The sequence below is a fragment of the Cherax quadricarinatus genome, chromosome 6 (genome assembly GCF_038502225.1).
Source record: "Cherax quadricarinatus isolate ZL_2023a chromosome 6, ASM3850222v1, whole genome shotgun sequence".
Classification (NCBI taxonomy): domain Eukaryota; kingdom Metazoa; phylum Arthropoda; class Malacostraca; order Decapoda; family Parastacidae; genus Cherax; species Cherax quadricarinatus.
The window spans coordinates 26698917-26715005 of record NC_091297.1 but is presented as its reverse complement, the minus strand read 5'-3'; the positions used below and the strand labels follow the sequence as shown (position 1 = coordinate 26715005).

General features: G+C 41.8%; 1 protein-coding gene and 1 long non-coding RNA gene across 3 annotated transcripts in view; one reads left to right on the top strand and one right to left on the bottom strand.

The window, feature by feature from the left end:
- LOC128691962 (uncharacterized) overlaps positions 1 to 7601 on the bottom strand; it is a 385950-nt gene extending 378349 nt beyond the window's left edge. For both annotated transcript variants that reach the window (XM_070081135.1, XM_070081141.1), the window contains exon 1: positions 7268 to 7601. The gene's annotated coding sequence lies outside the window, so the exon portion shown is untranslated. The remainder of the gene's footprint in view (positions 1 to 7267) is intronic.
- A 285-nt stretch (positions 7602 to 7886) lies between these two features.
- Positions 7887 to 16089, top strand: part of LOC128692812 (uncharacterized) — a 61070-nt gene continuing 52867 nt past the window's right edge. The window contains exon 1 of the long non-coding RNA XR_008407637.2: positions 7887 to 8040. This is a non-coding gene — a long non-coding RNA (uncharacterized lncRNA). The remainder of the gene's footprint in view (positions 8041 to 16089) is intronic.

Below are 16089 nucleotides of genomic sequence, written 5' to 3'. Positions count from 1 at the left end.
TCTATATTGGAGTATCGCAGGCAAACTTATGACTAGTTAGGAATCATTATTATAAGATTAAGATACGTATTTCTGTGCTTATAGTCAAATGGGCGAGTGAATGAGTAAGTGCGAACCACCAGGTGGTTTTTATGTAGTTATCAGGGAGATAAGATGTTTTCTAATGGTAGTTTTGAAGGTGATTAATGTGTCTGCAGTTCTAGAGTTTTCAGGTAGGGTGTTCGATTTTAGGGCCTTTGAAATACATTGAATTTTTGTAAAGGTTTAGTCTGACATGGGGAATGTCGTAGAGATGTTTGTGTCTGGTGTTATGCCTGTGGGTCCTGTCACAACTATCAAGAAAGCATTTTAGGTCAAGGTTAATATTGGAATTTATGGTCCTGTATATGTAGATTGCACAGTAGTAAGTGTGGATGTTCTGAACAGGGAGCAAGTTTAGATCTATGAAGAGTGGGGGGATGTGTTGCCAGGGATGGGATTTAGTGATTCTTCTTACTGCGGCTTTTTGTTGAGTTATTATTGGCTTTAGTTGTGTTGCTGCAGTTGATCCCCAAGCACAAATAGCATAGGTGAGGTATGGATAAATGAGTGAATGGTATAGTGTGAGAAGGGCATTTTGCGGCACATGGGATCTTCTCCAAGATACGATACTAACTGTTTTGGATACTTTTTTTGATGTGTGTTGGATATGGGTGCTGAAATTCAGGTTGTTGTCAAGGTATAGGCCTAGGAATGTGCCCTCATTTTGTCTGGCAATTAGATTGTTGTCGATCTTAACGTTAAGTTGCACAGCACCTGCTTTGCTACCAAACATAATATAGTAGGTTTTGTCAGTGTTAAGTGTAAGTTTATTGGCTGTCATCCAAATTGATATTTTGAGCAGCTCCTCATTAACAATGGTGTTGAGGGTGACAAGATTAAGGTGAGAGATGACATAAGTCGTGTCGTCAGCAAAGAGAATGGGTTTCAGGTGTTGGGATACGTTTGGAAGATCAATGATGTAAATGAGGAAGAGCAGGGGTCCAAGGACACTTCCCTGCAGAACTCCAGTATCAAGTGGCCATGTTGATGATGCTGTGTCTTTAATGGTGACATACTGATACCTATTAGAAACGTAGGATTTGAAATATGCAAGCGCATGGCCTCTTGTACCATAATGATCAAGTTTGTGGAGTAGGATGCTGTGGCCGACTGTGTCAAAAGCTTTTCTTAGGTCAATAAAAATTCCTAGCGGATTTTCCTTATTTTCCAATGCTGTGTAAAGCAGATCTAGCATTTTTACAATTAGTGCTTTTATTTTTCCTGAATCCAAATTGGCAGGGGTTGAGTATGTTTTGTCCCGTTATAAATGAATACAGTCTCCTGTGCACGAGTTTCTCAAAGATTTTGGATAGCAATGGTAAGTTTGATATTGGCCTATAGTTGTTTACATCTGTAGGGTCACCTCCTTTATGTATTGGTGTAACCCTTCCCGTCTTGAGTAGTTTCGGGAAGGTGCTAGTTTCTAGCGACTTGTTAAAAAGTAATGAAATAACATGCGAAAGGACATCGGCCGCTCGCTTGTACAATAATGGTGGGGCACGAGACAGGTTTCCTGAGTTGTTTTTAAGTGACTTTATAATCTCAGTGACTTCGGTGGGCTCAATTGGTACAAGATAGAAGGAATTTGGGAAATTCCCATCTAGATTATTATTATTATTATTATAATTATAATAAAAAAGAAGCACTAAGCCACAAGGGCTATACAGCTCCCATCTAGTCCCCGGCATGGGCGTTGGTACCTGGAATTTTACTGGCAATATTAGATCCTATGGTTGAGAAGAAGTCGTTTATCTTGTTAGCTGTTTCAGTGGGATGCAGTGGTGTTTCATTAGGTTTAGTTAGGACAATATTCTTGTTTTTTTTTTCAGCTTGTGGGTGCCCAGAATCTGAGTGTTTTCCTGGTCTTTTTTATATCTCCTCTTGTGTCGGTGAATCTGCTGGAGTAGTACAGTTGTTTGGCTTTCTTTATTACTCTGGTGAGAACTGATGAAGTGTGTGGGGTATCCTGTAAATGGCACCGATTGTTATAGGCGTCTTAAGGTTTTTTACAGTAAAGTTAGCAAAAATATATTCCCCATATTCATTACTAAAGCAAGTGGTGCTAATACAAGATAGTTGGTTAGAGTAATAGTTTGCAATACCACCCCCAACTTGGTATGGTCTGCAGTTGTGGATTGCTGTGTATCCTGGTAGGGGGTAGATATCTATCGTGTCCTGCTTAAGTCAGGTCTCAGCAAGAATAATGCAGGAAAATGGTGTCTTTAGTGACTCAGGGAGTGCCAGGAGGTCATCATAGTGTTTGCTTAAGGACTTGATGTTGTAGTTAAGAACTGATAGACCTTTAGCACTGTTTAGGATAGTGCTGGCTTGTGATGATGTGTAATAAAGGCAGTTAACAGGGAAGGCACTGAACATTAAAATGGTATGAAATACCGACAGATTGTTAGGTAAGACACATATGCAACAGTTAGGTATCTTTATTTCGAAACGTTTCGCCTACACAGTAGGCTTCTTCAGTCGAGTACAGAAAGGTTGATAGAAGCAGAAGATACTTGAAGACAACGGAACAATGCTCTTCTCCAGACTGAGGGACTGACCACCTCAAAACTTTAAGGGTGATGGACTGATTACATCGTCTTCAAGTATCTTCTGCTTCTATCAACCTTTCTGTACTCGACTGAAGAAGCCTACTGTGTAGGCGAAACGTTTCGAAATAAAGATACCTAACTGTTGCATATGTGTCTTACCTAACAGGGAAGGCACTACAATGGATCAGGGCATACCTATCAGGAAGACAGCAGCGAGTCATGGTACGAGGCGAGGTGTCAGAGTGGGCGCCTGTGACGACTGGGGTTCCACAGGGGTCAGTCCTAGGACCGGTGATGTTTCTGACATTCGTGAACGACATGACGGAAGGAATAGACTCTGAAGTGTCCCTGTTTGCAGATATGAAGTTGATGAGAAGAATTCAATCGGACAAGAACCAGGCAGAACTACAAAGGGACCTGAACAGGCTGCAGGTCTGGTCCAGCAATTGGCTCCTGAGTTCAGCCCCACCAAGTGCAAAGTAATGAAGACTGGGTAAGGGCAATGAAGACCGCAGACGGAGTAGTCTAGGGGGCCAGAGACTACAAAACTCACTCAAGAAAAAAGGTCTTGGTGTGAGTAATAACACCACGCACATCTCCTGAGGCGCACATCAACCAAGTAACTGCTGCAGCATATGGGCGCCTAGCAAACCTAACAGCAGCATTCCGCCATCTTAATAAGGAATCGTTCAGGACCCGTACACTGTGTACGTTAGTCCCATATTGGAGTATGCAGCACCAGTTTGGAATCCACATCTAGCCAAGCACGTAAAGAAACTAAAAGTGCAAAGGAGGAGAGGTTAAGATAAATCGACCTGACGACACTGGAGGACAGGATATATAGGGGCGACATGATAACTACATATAAAATACTGAGAGGAATTGACAAGGTACCCCCACACACACTAATTAGGGTACCTTTTGTGAATGTTTGAAGACGATCAGGAGAGGCACAAGTTATCGCCAGGAAATTAAATTTTGTTAAATAACACTTGGCATCTGCTAGAAAAATGACAGGATGGATAATGAGAACCTTCAAAACTAGGGAGGCCAAGCCCATGATGACACTCTTCAGGTCACTTGTTCTATCTAGGCTGGAATATTGCTGCACACTAACAGCATCTTTCAAGGCAGGTGAAATTGCTGACCTAGAAAATGTACAGAGAACCTTCACGGCGCGCATAACGGAGATAAAACACCTCAATTACTGGGAGCGCTTGAGGTTCCTGAACCTGTATTCCCTGGAACGCAGGCGGGAGAGATACATGATTATATACACCTGGAAAATCCTAGAGGGACTAGTACCGAACTTGCACACGAAAATCACTCGCTACGAAAGCAAAAGACTTGGCAGATGATGCAACATCCCCCCAATGAAAAGCAGTGGTGTCATTAGCACGTTAAGAGACCATACAATAAGTGTCAGGGGCCCGAGACTGTTCAACTGCCTCCCAGCACACATAAGGGGAATTACCAACAGACCCCTGGCAGCCTTCAAGCTGGCACTGGACAAGCACCTAAAGTCGGTTCCTGACCAGCCGGGCTGTGGCTCGTACGTTGGTTTGCGTGCAGCCAGCAGCAACAGCCTGGTTGATCAGGCTCTGATCCACCAGGAGGCCTGGTCACAGACCGGGCCGCGGGGGCGTTGACCCACGGAACTCTCTCCAGGTAAACTCCAGGTCCAGCACCTGCACGTGCCAATAGGTGCGCGAATCCTTCCCCACGGTAAGTAAATCATTATTGAAAATTTGAAGCCTATCGAATGGGGAGTTAACAAGTTTCAAGCAAATTAGGAGGAAAACGAAATAAGGCAACCTCTTAAATGTACCTCTTCGGATAATACCTAATCAATACTACACAATTAATGGCTATATAATGCGTGTACATGCATAAAATATGAACGTTCTCACGTCCTGTGTAATGGATATTAATATTAAAAAAGAATATAAGTGGGGTTGCTGAAACCAGAATCAATGATGATGAATGGAATAGTTAGTCCTTATATTGACTTCTGAAAAAAAAAAAATGTAGAGTTAGCGATGCATCATAGACAATGTTTACGGGGAGTATATGGCAAGCTTTTATAGATTAATTGCAACTATATTACCTTGTAATTTTCTAAAAGGAATTCATATTTTTTGTATATTTCATATAGTGCAAACGTAAAATGACTAAAAATCGAGTTCTAGATTAATCGCTAGCGCGCACAGCTCACACAATCAAGTCCAGGGGTCGATCCCCGGTGTGGATGAAAACACGTATTTCCTTAACACACCTGTTGTCCATGTTCACCCATCAGTAAAATGGTTACCTGGGTGTTTGTCGACTGGTGTGGGTCGCATCCTGGGGACATAATTGACCCAATTTGCCCGAAATGCTCTGCATATGAAAGGGCTCTGTCACTGTTGTCAGCTAGGCCTATAGACCTTGTAAGTGTACTTTTGGAAATAAAGATTATTGGAGGTACTGGTACACAAGTAAAATTATAACGTATGCCACTGTATGCCTTTGATAACATTGTTTATTAAAACATTTATTAAATATGAAAACCCATTTGTAGAAAGCTAAATTTAACATGCATAAAGGAATAAAGCTATATAAAAATGCAAAGACTTACCCTATCATCTTCATAAATTAAAAAAAAAAAAAAAACAGCTTTCAACAATTAGCTTCTTATTGGGGTTCTAGTAAGAAAACTGTTTAAAAGAATAGTTTGCACACTGTTTCGTTTTAATACGAAGCTTCGAGTACATGGGAAAGAGAAAGTGTTGATGAAGACCGTTGAGACATTCGGGTGATGCAACACTACTCCGATCAGTGGCACAAGGTCGTATCGTTTTTGACATCTTTCTTACGTTTGGGGGTGGGGTGAGAAGGCGCTAAATCCGTGGGGATCTTACATATACTACGCTGTTACAATCCATTTTTATGTAAAGCTTCCACTAACAGTGTTACAACTGCTTTGGTTAGTAATATAGACCCCCAGTGTATAACTGCTTGTACTCTATTTATACGACTTATTACTGACTGCCTTCTGTCTTCCAAGTATTACATTAATTATGTTATTCCTTTAACTCCGGCCTGCACCAATAGGACTCACGAAATCTTAATACGATAGCCAGATGGCACAGTGACTTACGATCTGGCCTAGAGCTTTACGACTCTAGCCATGAGTTCTAACCCCCAACCGTACCATAGTTTGTCTGTCGATTGCATATTTCTTGCCTCATCGACAAGAAATATGCAGTCAGCTTATGCTTTGTTGTAGGTTTAAGATTACGAGTCACGACTTGCCACTGAAGGTGTGATAATGCTTGAGAACAGCCATTAATTAACAATATAACTAACATACAGAAAGGAGTTGCCACACTACAGTATTAGATGTCCAATCACCGGATTTTGAAACAAAAAATTCTAACAGAATTTTACATTTGAAAAGAAATATTTATATTGTTCTGTTAATGAAAGCTGTGGAATTTATTTTTATAATTTTCCTAAATTCAGCATGTGTAAATATGAATAATATAATAATTGTATATTAAAATGTGACAGTGTTTTGACCTTTCAAGAAGTTTTGTGTGAAGGAGGGTGAACAGCGGAGTGATACAGGGGAGGAGGACGCCATAGAAAATTGAGTGGCGAAATAGTCTAATAATTCGGCGTCATCGAAGCCATAATGAGGTGTTTCGGCCCGAATTTGTAATAGGAACATATATTAAAGTCCCCTTCTGAAGAATAGGGACAGGATATTTGTGGGGCTTCCAGAATTAAGTAGTGATGGTGGAAATTAATGGGATGACGCCATCATTCATCCAAGTTTGTAAGCCATTGTCCTTTCATTTAGATTTCTCGCTGGCCAGTGTAGGGTTCTATTAGATAGGCGTTGAGGTGTCATCAAATTATAATATAAATGGCCAGTGGTAATAAATTTCTTAATTATCTATCTTTTGGTACGTATGCGCCTGGTGTCAATTAGAAAATTCTTATCTTGTGTATGTTTTAGTGTTCCGATTAATCCTTTCTGGCGATCGTATCCTTTAATTTTCATGCAGTCCACAATATTTTATAATTTTACCATTATTGGCATTAATGTTTAATGTTGTAATTATTAATTTAATGTCAAGTCAAGCATCGAAGGAGCGACTGTCCTGTGACCTCACTCAAATTACTTACATGTAATAATTAAGGTAATACCCTGTAAACCTCGTGCAGGTAATTTCTCACAAAAGAATTATGTTTCATAGAAAGGATGAAAAAATAAACATTAAAACTTCTGCATCTTTGATGCGTATTTTTTACTTCAAATATCAATTTTTTTTAAGATTATCAAGCATTTGTTAAATTACTGGATGAGCACTATTTAAAATTAATGACAAAAAAACTAATTTAACAGACCACCCTATAAACCGTTATTTCAAATTACACAAATTCTTTGGCTAGATAAACCAAGCTATTTTATATAACGTAAATTTTAGTACAGCTAGGCTGCTAGGTCAGTTTTAGAGCTCTATTAAAAAATTCAAGTTTAAAATCTAAACAATTTTAGTTAACATTTTCGGAACTAAAATTGTTAAGAAAGTGTTAAGAAAATCTTAAAAAAAAAAATCACTTAAATTTCATTCAAGTTGTGTACTCACCAATACTACTTCTGTGATATGAAGAATTATCTTCCAGAAATGGCTGTAGCCTCCATAGGTGTCTAGTGTGCTGCTGAGAAACACCGAGTTAAGTAAGAAACCTCACACTGAGTGCGCCATTAACCCACCAGGTTATATGTATATATACATCAGTATGTGCAACACTACACTCTCGGAGATACAGGCAACCGCCTTCAAGAAATCGTCGATAATTAAGGTTCGCTAGAGCACAATCTGTTATTAGAAAATCTACGTGACAGTAGGACACCAGTACACCTTCACTGACATGCACACACTGGCCTTTCACCCTCACACTCTTGACCCAACACAATTGTTCAATAGTTTAACTACTGTTCCTGAGGTGCGTCGTGCGCTTAGTTTATAGATTTTCCTTTTGACTTTCATTACTAGTGATTTATAATATTTTTTAATTGAAAATGTTTAAACGATAAATTTAAGTGTAGTTTTTCCATCAAAATTTTTAAGAGTATTTTCACGAGGTCTTGATAAAGTTAAGTATAGTTTTTAACAATTTCAGTGATGGCTGCTAAAGTTGTGGCTATGGTAACTCCATCAATCAACAGTGGACGATGTGTGACATTGTATAGCGAGGTTAGTTGTTGTGCAGGTGACGACTGTGACATCAACAGTGCTGGTGATATCAGTAGTGTTGGCTCTGTAGTGCAGGTGACGAGGGTGATATTAACAGTGCTGGTGATGGTGACAGCAGTGCTGGTGATAGTGACATCAGCGGTGCTGGCTCTGTAGTGCAGGTGATGGCGACATCAACAGTGCTGGTTCTGTAGTGCTGGTGGTGACAACAGTGCTTGCTCTGTAGTGCAGGTGATGGTGACATCAACAGTGCTGGCTCTGTAGTGCAGGTGATGGTGACATCAACAGCGCTGGTTCTGTAGAGCAGGTGATGGTGACATCAGTGCTGGTTCTGTGGTGCAGGTGATGGTAACATCAACAGTGCTGGTTCTGTAGTGCAGGTGATGGTGACATCGACAGTGCTGGTTATGTAGTGCAGGTGATGGTGACATCAACAGTGCTGGTTCTGTAGTGTAGGTGATGGTGACATCAACAGTGCTGGCTCTAGAGCTGGTGATATTATAAGTGCTGATTCTGTAGTGCATGTGATGGTGACATCAGTGCTGGTTCTGTAGTGCAGGTGATGGTGACAGTGCTGGTTCTGTAGTGCAGGTGATGGTGACATCAACAGTGCTGGTTCTGTAGTGCAGGTGATGGTGACAACAGTGCTGGCTCTCTAGAGCTGGTGATGAGGATGACATTATCAGTGCTGGTTCTGTAGTGCATGTGAGGGTGACATCAACAGTCCTGGTTCTGTAGTGCAGGTGATGGTGACATCAGTGCTGGTTCTGTAGTGCAGGTGATGGTGACATCAACAGTGCTGGTTCTGTAGTGCAGGTGATGGTGACATCAACAGTGCTGGTTCTGTAGTGCAGGTGATGGTGACATCAAGAGTGCTGCTTCTGTAGTGCAGTTGATGGTGACATCAACAGTGCTGGTTCTGTAGTGTAGGTAATGGTGACATCAACAGTGCTGGTTCTGTAGTGCATGTGATGGTGACATCAGTGCTGGTTCTGTAGTGCATGTGATGGTGACATCAGTGCTAGTTCTGTAGTGCAGGTGATGGTGACATCAACAGTGCTGGTTCTGTAGTGCAGGTGATGGTGACATCATAAGTGCTGGTTCTGTAGTGCAGGTGATGGTGACATCAACAGTGCTGGCTCTGTAGTGCAGGTGATGGTGACAGTGCTGGCTCTGTAGAGCTGGTGATGAGGATGACATCATCAGTGCTGGTTCTGTAGTGCATGTGATGGTGACATCAGTGCTGGTTCTGTAGTACAGGTGATGGTGACATCAACAGTGCTGGTTCTGTAGTGAAGGTGATGGTGACATCAACAGTGCTGGTTCTGTAGTGCAGGCGATGGTGACATCAACAGTGCTGGTTCTGTAGTGCAGGTGTTGGTGACATCAGTGCTGGTTCTGTAGTGCAGGTGATGGCGACATCAACAGTTCTGGTTCTGTAGTGCAGGTGATGATGGCATCAACAGTGCTGGCTCTGTAGAGCTGGTGATGAGGATGACATTTTCAGTGTTGGTTCTGTAGTGCATGTGATGGTGACATCAACAGTGCTGGTCCTGTAGTGCAGGTGATGGTGGCATCAACAGTGCTGCTTCTGTAGTGCAGGTGATGGTGACATCAACAGTGCTGGTCCTGTAGTGCAGGTGATGGTGGCATCAACAGTGCTGTTCTGTAGTGCAGGTGGTGACATCAACAGTGCTGGTTCTGTAGTGCAGGTGATGGTGACATCAACAGTGCTGGTTCTGTAGTGCAGGTGATGTTGATATCTACAGTGCTGGTTCTGTAGTGCAGGTGATGGTGACATCAATAGTGCTGGCTCTTTAGAGCTGGTTATTGTGATAACGGTGCTGGCTCTGTAGAGCAGGTGATGAGGGTAACATCAACATAAGGAAGGATACTGCTGCAGGCCTACTAACCCAGGCTAGTCAGGTCTAATTCACACCCATTCATATCCACTCACATATGTGTCCATCTTATTTTTGATACTACACAACGGTTTAGGTTCAGTAATGTTATTCATTTTTTTGTTGTAGTCCACAACTCTATTACCAAACCAATGCTTTCCTATATCCTTTCTAAATTTATTTTTTTCCAACTTGAAACCATTGCTGTAAATCCTGTCTTGATTAGACATTTTTAGAACATAAGGGAGGAACACTGCAGTAGGCCTACTGACCCATGCAAGGCAAGTCCTTATCAAAACCACCCATTCCCACCCACGTATTTGTACCAGCCAAAGTTACCCTGAAATTTGCTTCAGTATCTCAGGTACTAATCAAACCCAGCCATTTTCACTCATATATTTGTCAATCTGTTTTTAAAGGTACCCAAGGTCTTAGCCTCAATTACACTGCTTGGCAGATTGTTCCATGCATCGACAACTGTGAAAACCAATGCTTACTTACGTCTTTTCTATATCAAAATTTATCTAATTTAAAGCAGTTATTTCTGGTTCTTAATAGATTCAATATCTTCAGTATTTTAATTATATCGCCTTTGTTTATGCCCATCATCCACTTACATACTCCAGTGATATCTCCTCCCACAGAAGTTTATAGCGTTCCTTATCAAGGTTTGGAGGCCTATAAATCACACCCAAGATTAGTTTTTCCATGACCCTCGAGAAACTGTAGCCAAAAATTCTGTATCCAACGCTTCTAATTTTATATCTTGTCTAATGCAACAATTTATATTATCTTTGACAAACATCGCCACTCCACCATCCTTCCTGTTGACCCTATCAGTGTGGAATAATTTATAGCCTTATATGTGGCATTCGGAAGGCATTTCTCTATCTTTCAGGTTTAACCATGTCTCTGGTATAGCAATAATATCTATGCTTCCTGCACATGCAATTACTCTTAGCTCATCTAATTTCTTACGCTCCTACAATTAGTATACTAAATCTCAAGGGAGTTTAATCACTGCTGCTCTCTACTGTCTCTTTGTTGACCAGTTCCAAATCTTTTATTAGTAACTTTGCTGCTTTCATCCCTCATACCAGCAACCCATACCTCAATCTTCTATCAGTTTAAAGTCATAGACAACTCAGCAATGGCACCCTCGACAAAGTTGGCTGACGCTACCACTCTTGCCAAAGAGAGATGTGCCCCATCCCTTGCATACATATCACGTTTGCCATAGATATTGTCCCAGTTATCAATGAATGGGATTGCATGTTCCTTGAAGTACCTGTCTAGCCAGCAATTTACACCAATTGCCTTAGACTTCCATTCATTGCCTACTCCCCTTCTAGGTAATATGCTGCATACGATCAGGACTTCTCCTTGAGACCTAATTAAATGCATAGCTGTCCTGTACTTACCCAGCAGCTCCTGTTTCCTGCCCTTCCCAATATCATTTTCACCAGCACTGAGGCAGATAATGGGCGTGTTCCCATTACCTGACATGATATTATCCAACCTGTTGACAATGTCACCATCATTAGCTCCTGGGAAATACACCCTCTGTCTTACCTTCCTACCTCTGTTACAGAAAGCAGTCAATATATTTTACCTGTGAGTCACCGACCCCCAAAGATATTCTTACCTTTATTAGCAGTGGAGTTAGTTGTACCTTTAACCTACCTGACAGGTGAAGGAGGTGAGATCAACAGTGCTGGCTCTGTAGTGAAGGTGATGATGGCGACATTGTCAATCATGTGACTGACTTCCAACATGAATACTGACTATTCCACACTTAAACTTGTTTACCAACACTATGATTCAATTACAGTAAGAATGACTCGCACTGTGATTCACCCTCTCTATGACTCAGACACGGTCTGATTCACCCACACTTCTACGTCCATTTCCAGCCTTACCTCTACCACTTCTATCTCTCTTGGTCTCGTCCCTGTCTGATCGCCTATATACATGTATATACTGACTCCCTCTGTTTCGTGTTAATGTGACTTGGTAAATGGTCCAAGACGGACCGAAACGTCATCGTAAGCTTCTCTTTTCTATGTGCGGATTATTTGTGCTATTACACCTACACTGTGTTCGACTCACCCTTGTAAAGTTTGACTCACCCACACTGAGTTCGACTCGCCTCACACAAAACCTGACTCACCCACACTAAGTCTTGGACTTCTGCTCCAACAACAACTAAACTTGATGCGTTAAAAACGCATAGGAAAGGTTGAGCACGGAGCAGGAGGTTCATAAAGGCCATGAGACCAGTGCAATACCTGTACCAACAGCGATATTTATGACAATGGTGCCAAAGTGTGGCACTGTTGCAAACCTCGAGAGAGAGGTTGATGTCCAGGTGTGATGGCACCTCAGAGGCTTCCTTGTGGGGCCATGCAAGAAGTTTTCTCAAAAGGACACTATAAATCATTACCAGTGTCTGGTAAATGTGTATGCTGGAGTTTGCAGAGATTATTGTAAATCTTGCAGCAGCAGCCATAACAGCAATACTAGCAGCTATTTTAATAAACTACCGCCTACACTAGCAACATTCAGAACTAATATCAGCTGCAACACTACCAGATGCAGATGCAGCAAAAAGAACAAGCAACATTACCACCACCTGTAGCATCAATACCGCCACAAACATCAACAGAAAAAACACCACCAGCAGCAGCAACACCACCAACAGTAGCAACATTAACAACAACAACAGCACCCCCCACAGCCACTAATAACAGCAAAATCACAAGCCTCGGCACCACCACCACAAGCAGTAGCAGTAGCAACACCTCCAGCAGAAGCACCACCACCACCAATACTAGCAACAAAAGCACCAACACAACCACCAGTAGTGGCAATACCACCAACACAAGCAGCAGCAACAGCAACACCAGTAGTAACAGCAGATGTAACAATATAGGAGACTCGTGTTAGTTTTGATATACGAATCGATCTTGCCCATACTTCTAATCATGTCGCCAATACTTCGAGTATTTCCTCTTTCCAGCCTTTTTCGCCCTCTTCAAGATTGTCAAAACAGGTCTGTGCCTTTATGGCAGACTTAAGGAGCAAGGGGAAAAAAAAGGTATTCGTCTTTTACAAACAACGCTCATATATGTGATAATAAGGACATCAGCCGTCCTGTAAACTGGTCCTCTTCAAAGATTATCTTTCAAATTTTGAATTCGAATTACTGCATTCCTTTGTTATAATAATCCAGGGAGATCAAAACAACAGCTTTTTCTTCCAATGAAAGTCTTAGTTGTGGAGTTTCATCCGGAATTTATAAAGGGTTATAAAGTCTGGTGGCCTGGTGGTTAACGCTCTCGCTTCACACGGTGAGGGCCTGGGTTCGATTCCCAGCCAGAGTAGAAACATTGGACGTGTTTCTTTCCACCTGTTGTCTGTTCCCCATAAGTAAAATGGGTACCTGGGTGTTAGTCGACTGGTGTGGGTCGCATCCTGGGACACTGACCTACGGAGGCCTGGTCACAGAACGGGACGCGGGGGCGTTGACCCCCGGAACTCTCTCCAGGTAAACACTCCAGGTCTCCAGGTTTGCTTGACGTACAAATATGTTATAATCCATTGTCTCAAATACTTTGGTGGAAACTATCATAATAATTATACCTAGGTGAAGCGCTAGCTAGTCCTGTGAGTCACTCAGCTCTAGGAGTTAGTTTAATATGTTTATTATGCACCGCATACCCATCCTGTGGGCGGTAGTCAAAAGATTACAGAGGTACATAATGGGTCCAGGGACTGGGCCTCAAAGTTTTGATAGCTGAGCAAGTTACAGAGGTAATGAATTCACAATTTACAAAGGTAATGAACTCACAATTTACAAAGGTAATGAACTCCAGGTAGGTCTAGTCACAATCATGACAAGTTACAAAGGTATTTACAGATTACAGAGGTACACAATGGGTCCAGGGACCGGGCTCCAAAGTTTTGATGGCTGAACTAGGTACAAGGTAATGAACTCACAAGTTACAAAGGTAATGAACTCACAAGTTACAAAGGTAATGAATACTGTAAGAATGGTTACTTACGTTTATACATGGCTGCAATCATGAACAAATTTTAGAGTAATGAGCAATTCACACTTCCACACCCGGTCACAACTGTAGTGAGTTATTGGTGCAAATGTTGATTGCTGAGTCTCTCTCTCTCTCTCACACACACACACACACACACACACATACAAATTCATACACACACACACACACACACACACACACATACAAATTCATACACACACACACATAAACACACACACACACACACACACACACTCATACACATACACACAAACACACACACACACACACACACACACACACACACACACACACACACACACACACACACACACACACACACATGCACATATGTGGTAATGCTTTATTTACAGCTAGCAAAGTCAGGGTATTTCTCCAGAATGGTCTGTAATATACCACTGTGGATAAAATACTTAGCCATTTCTTGAACACTTCTGAGTGAGTTGTTTCTAAATTCATTAATTTTATCGCACTCCAGTACATAATGACGCAGGGTGTGACAATAATCCATCTGGCAAAGTTTACATTTCGTTTGGTCTACATCTGGTGGTGGCGATTTAACCTGCCAAAGATACTTGTAACCCAGCCGGAGCCGGGCGGTAGTGACATCCAAGAGTCTGCTTATTTTGTTGGATGCACCATAGACATGTGGCTCCTCCTGCATGATAGAATGATGATAGATGGACTCACTGGTGTCAATCTCCCTGAGCCTTAAGTCCATAAAATTCAGCTGAAGTTCTTTTCGTATTATTGTTCTCAAACTACTACCTGACAAGCCAAGATTGTAATCTACTCCCTCTTTGAAAGCATACAGCTTAGCCAATTTATCAGTTCTATCATGCATCTGAAGACCAATGTGAGATGGAATCCACAGCATGTGCACTCTGACTCCACTGTCCACAATCCTACCATACCTGTGTCTGGCTTCTGACACAAGCATGCCACAATTTATGCTTAATGAGTTGAGAGCATTTATGGATGACAGAGAATCAGTTACAATTAAACCGTCAATCTTTGATACATAGATGCATTTCAGTGCAAGGAGTATGGCAAACAGTTCTGTCTGAAGGGTAGAAGCCCAATTATTGATGCGTGCTCCAATTTCTTTAAGAGAGCCATCACTCTGTACGACAACAGCAGCACTACCAGCTGCACCAGTGGATTGGTGAACAGAACCATCAACGTAAATAATTTGCGAGAGTGTGTGCTGTGTGACTAAGTTATCAATACAGCTTAAGGCCTCATGTTTGGCTTCAAGGCGAAGTTTTGGTTGTGATTTAAGAAGTAGTTTGGGGGGAAATGGAGGAATGGTAGTTTGGAATGGGGTAATATTCCATGGAGCGGAGAAGTGCCGCTGTTGCCTTACTTGACATAGATCATGTATCTGATTCATGCGGAGGTCGGTTCCAGTCTTTTCGACCCATCTGGAGGAGTGCTGAGGAAAGTTTGGAGGGCTTCTGTGCAGGGGTTTGAATGAGCTTGCCTGAGCATATTAACCCCAATTAGGATATTTTTTTCAGTAACACGATCTCTGATGCTTGGAATATCAAGTTCTTTTTGCATATTTAAAATTTTGGCAGTACGAGGGCATCCTAGGATGATCCTCATTGCTTCGTTCTGCAGTTTTTCCAGCCCTCCAAGCTTCCAGTCAGACACAAGAGCAAGTAGTGGCGCAGCATAATCAACCAATGATCTAATATAAGCAAGATACATCATTTTCACAATTTTAACATTAGCACCATACCTGGGGTGAAGCCCTGCCACAACTCTAAGTGCTCTTAGTCGTTCTTTGTATTGGCGACAAAGTCTTGTTACAACAGGTCCAAGTAGTGGAACCTCAAAGCCTAGATACCTGTATCTGCTTACATATTCTAGAAGAGACCCATCATGCAATTGGATCTGACGAACTGTGCCTCTCTGTCGAGGAGGACGCCTATTGAGTATCTTTGTTTTATCAGTAGAGATTATCAACCCCAGGTCCTGACACGAGGCTAGTACATGATTAAGAATGTTTTGGGTGTTGGAGAATCCGGTGGTGTGAATCATTATATCATCAGCAAAACTAATCACATAATTATGGGCCTGACTAGGCATAGCATTAAGTAATGCATTAATTAGAATATTGAACAGTGTGGGACTGAGCACACCTCCCTGTGGGGTTCCTAATTCAAAGTCTTTAGTTACACTTCTATGTCCCTGGAACAACACAGACGATTTTCTGTTGGACAGGTAGCCT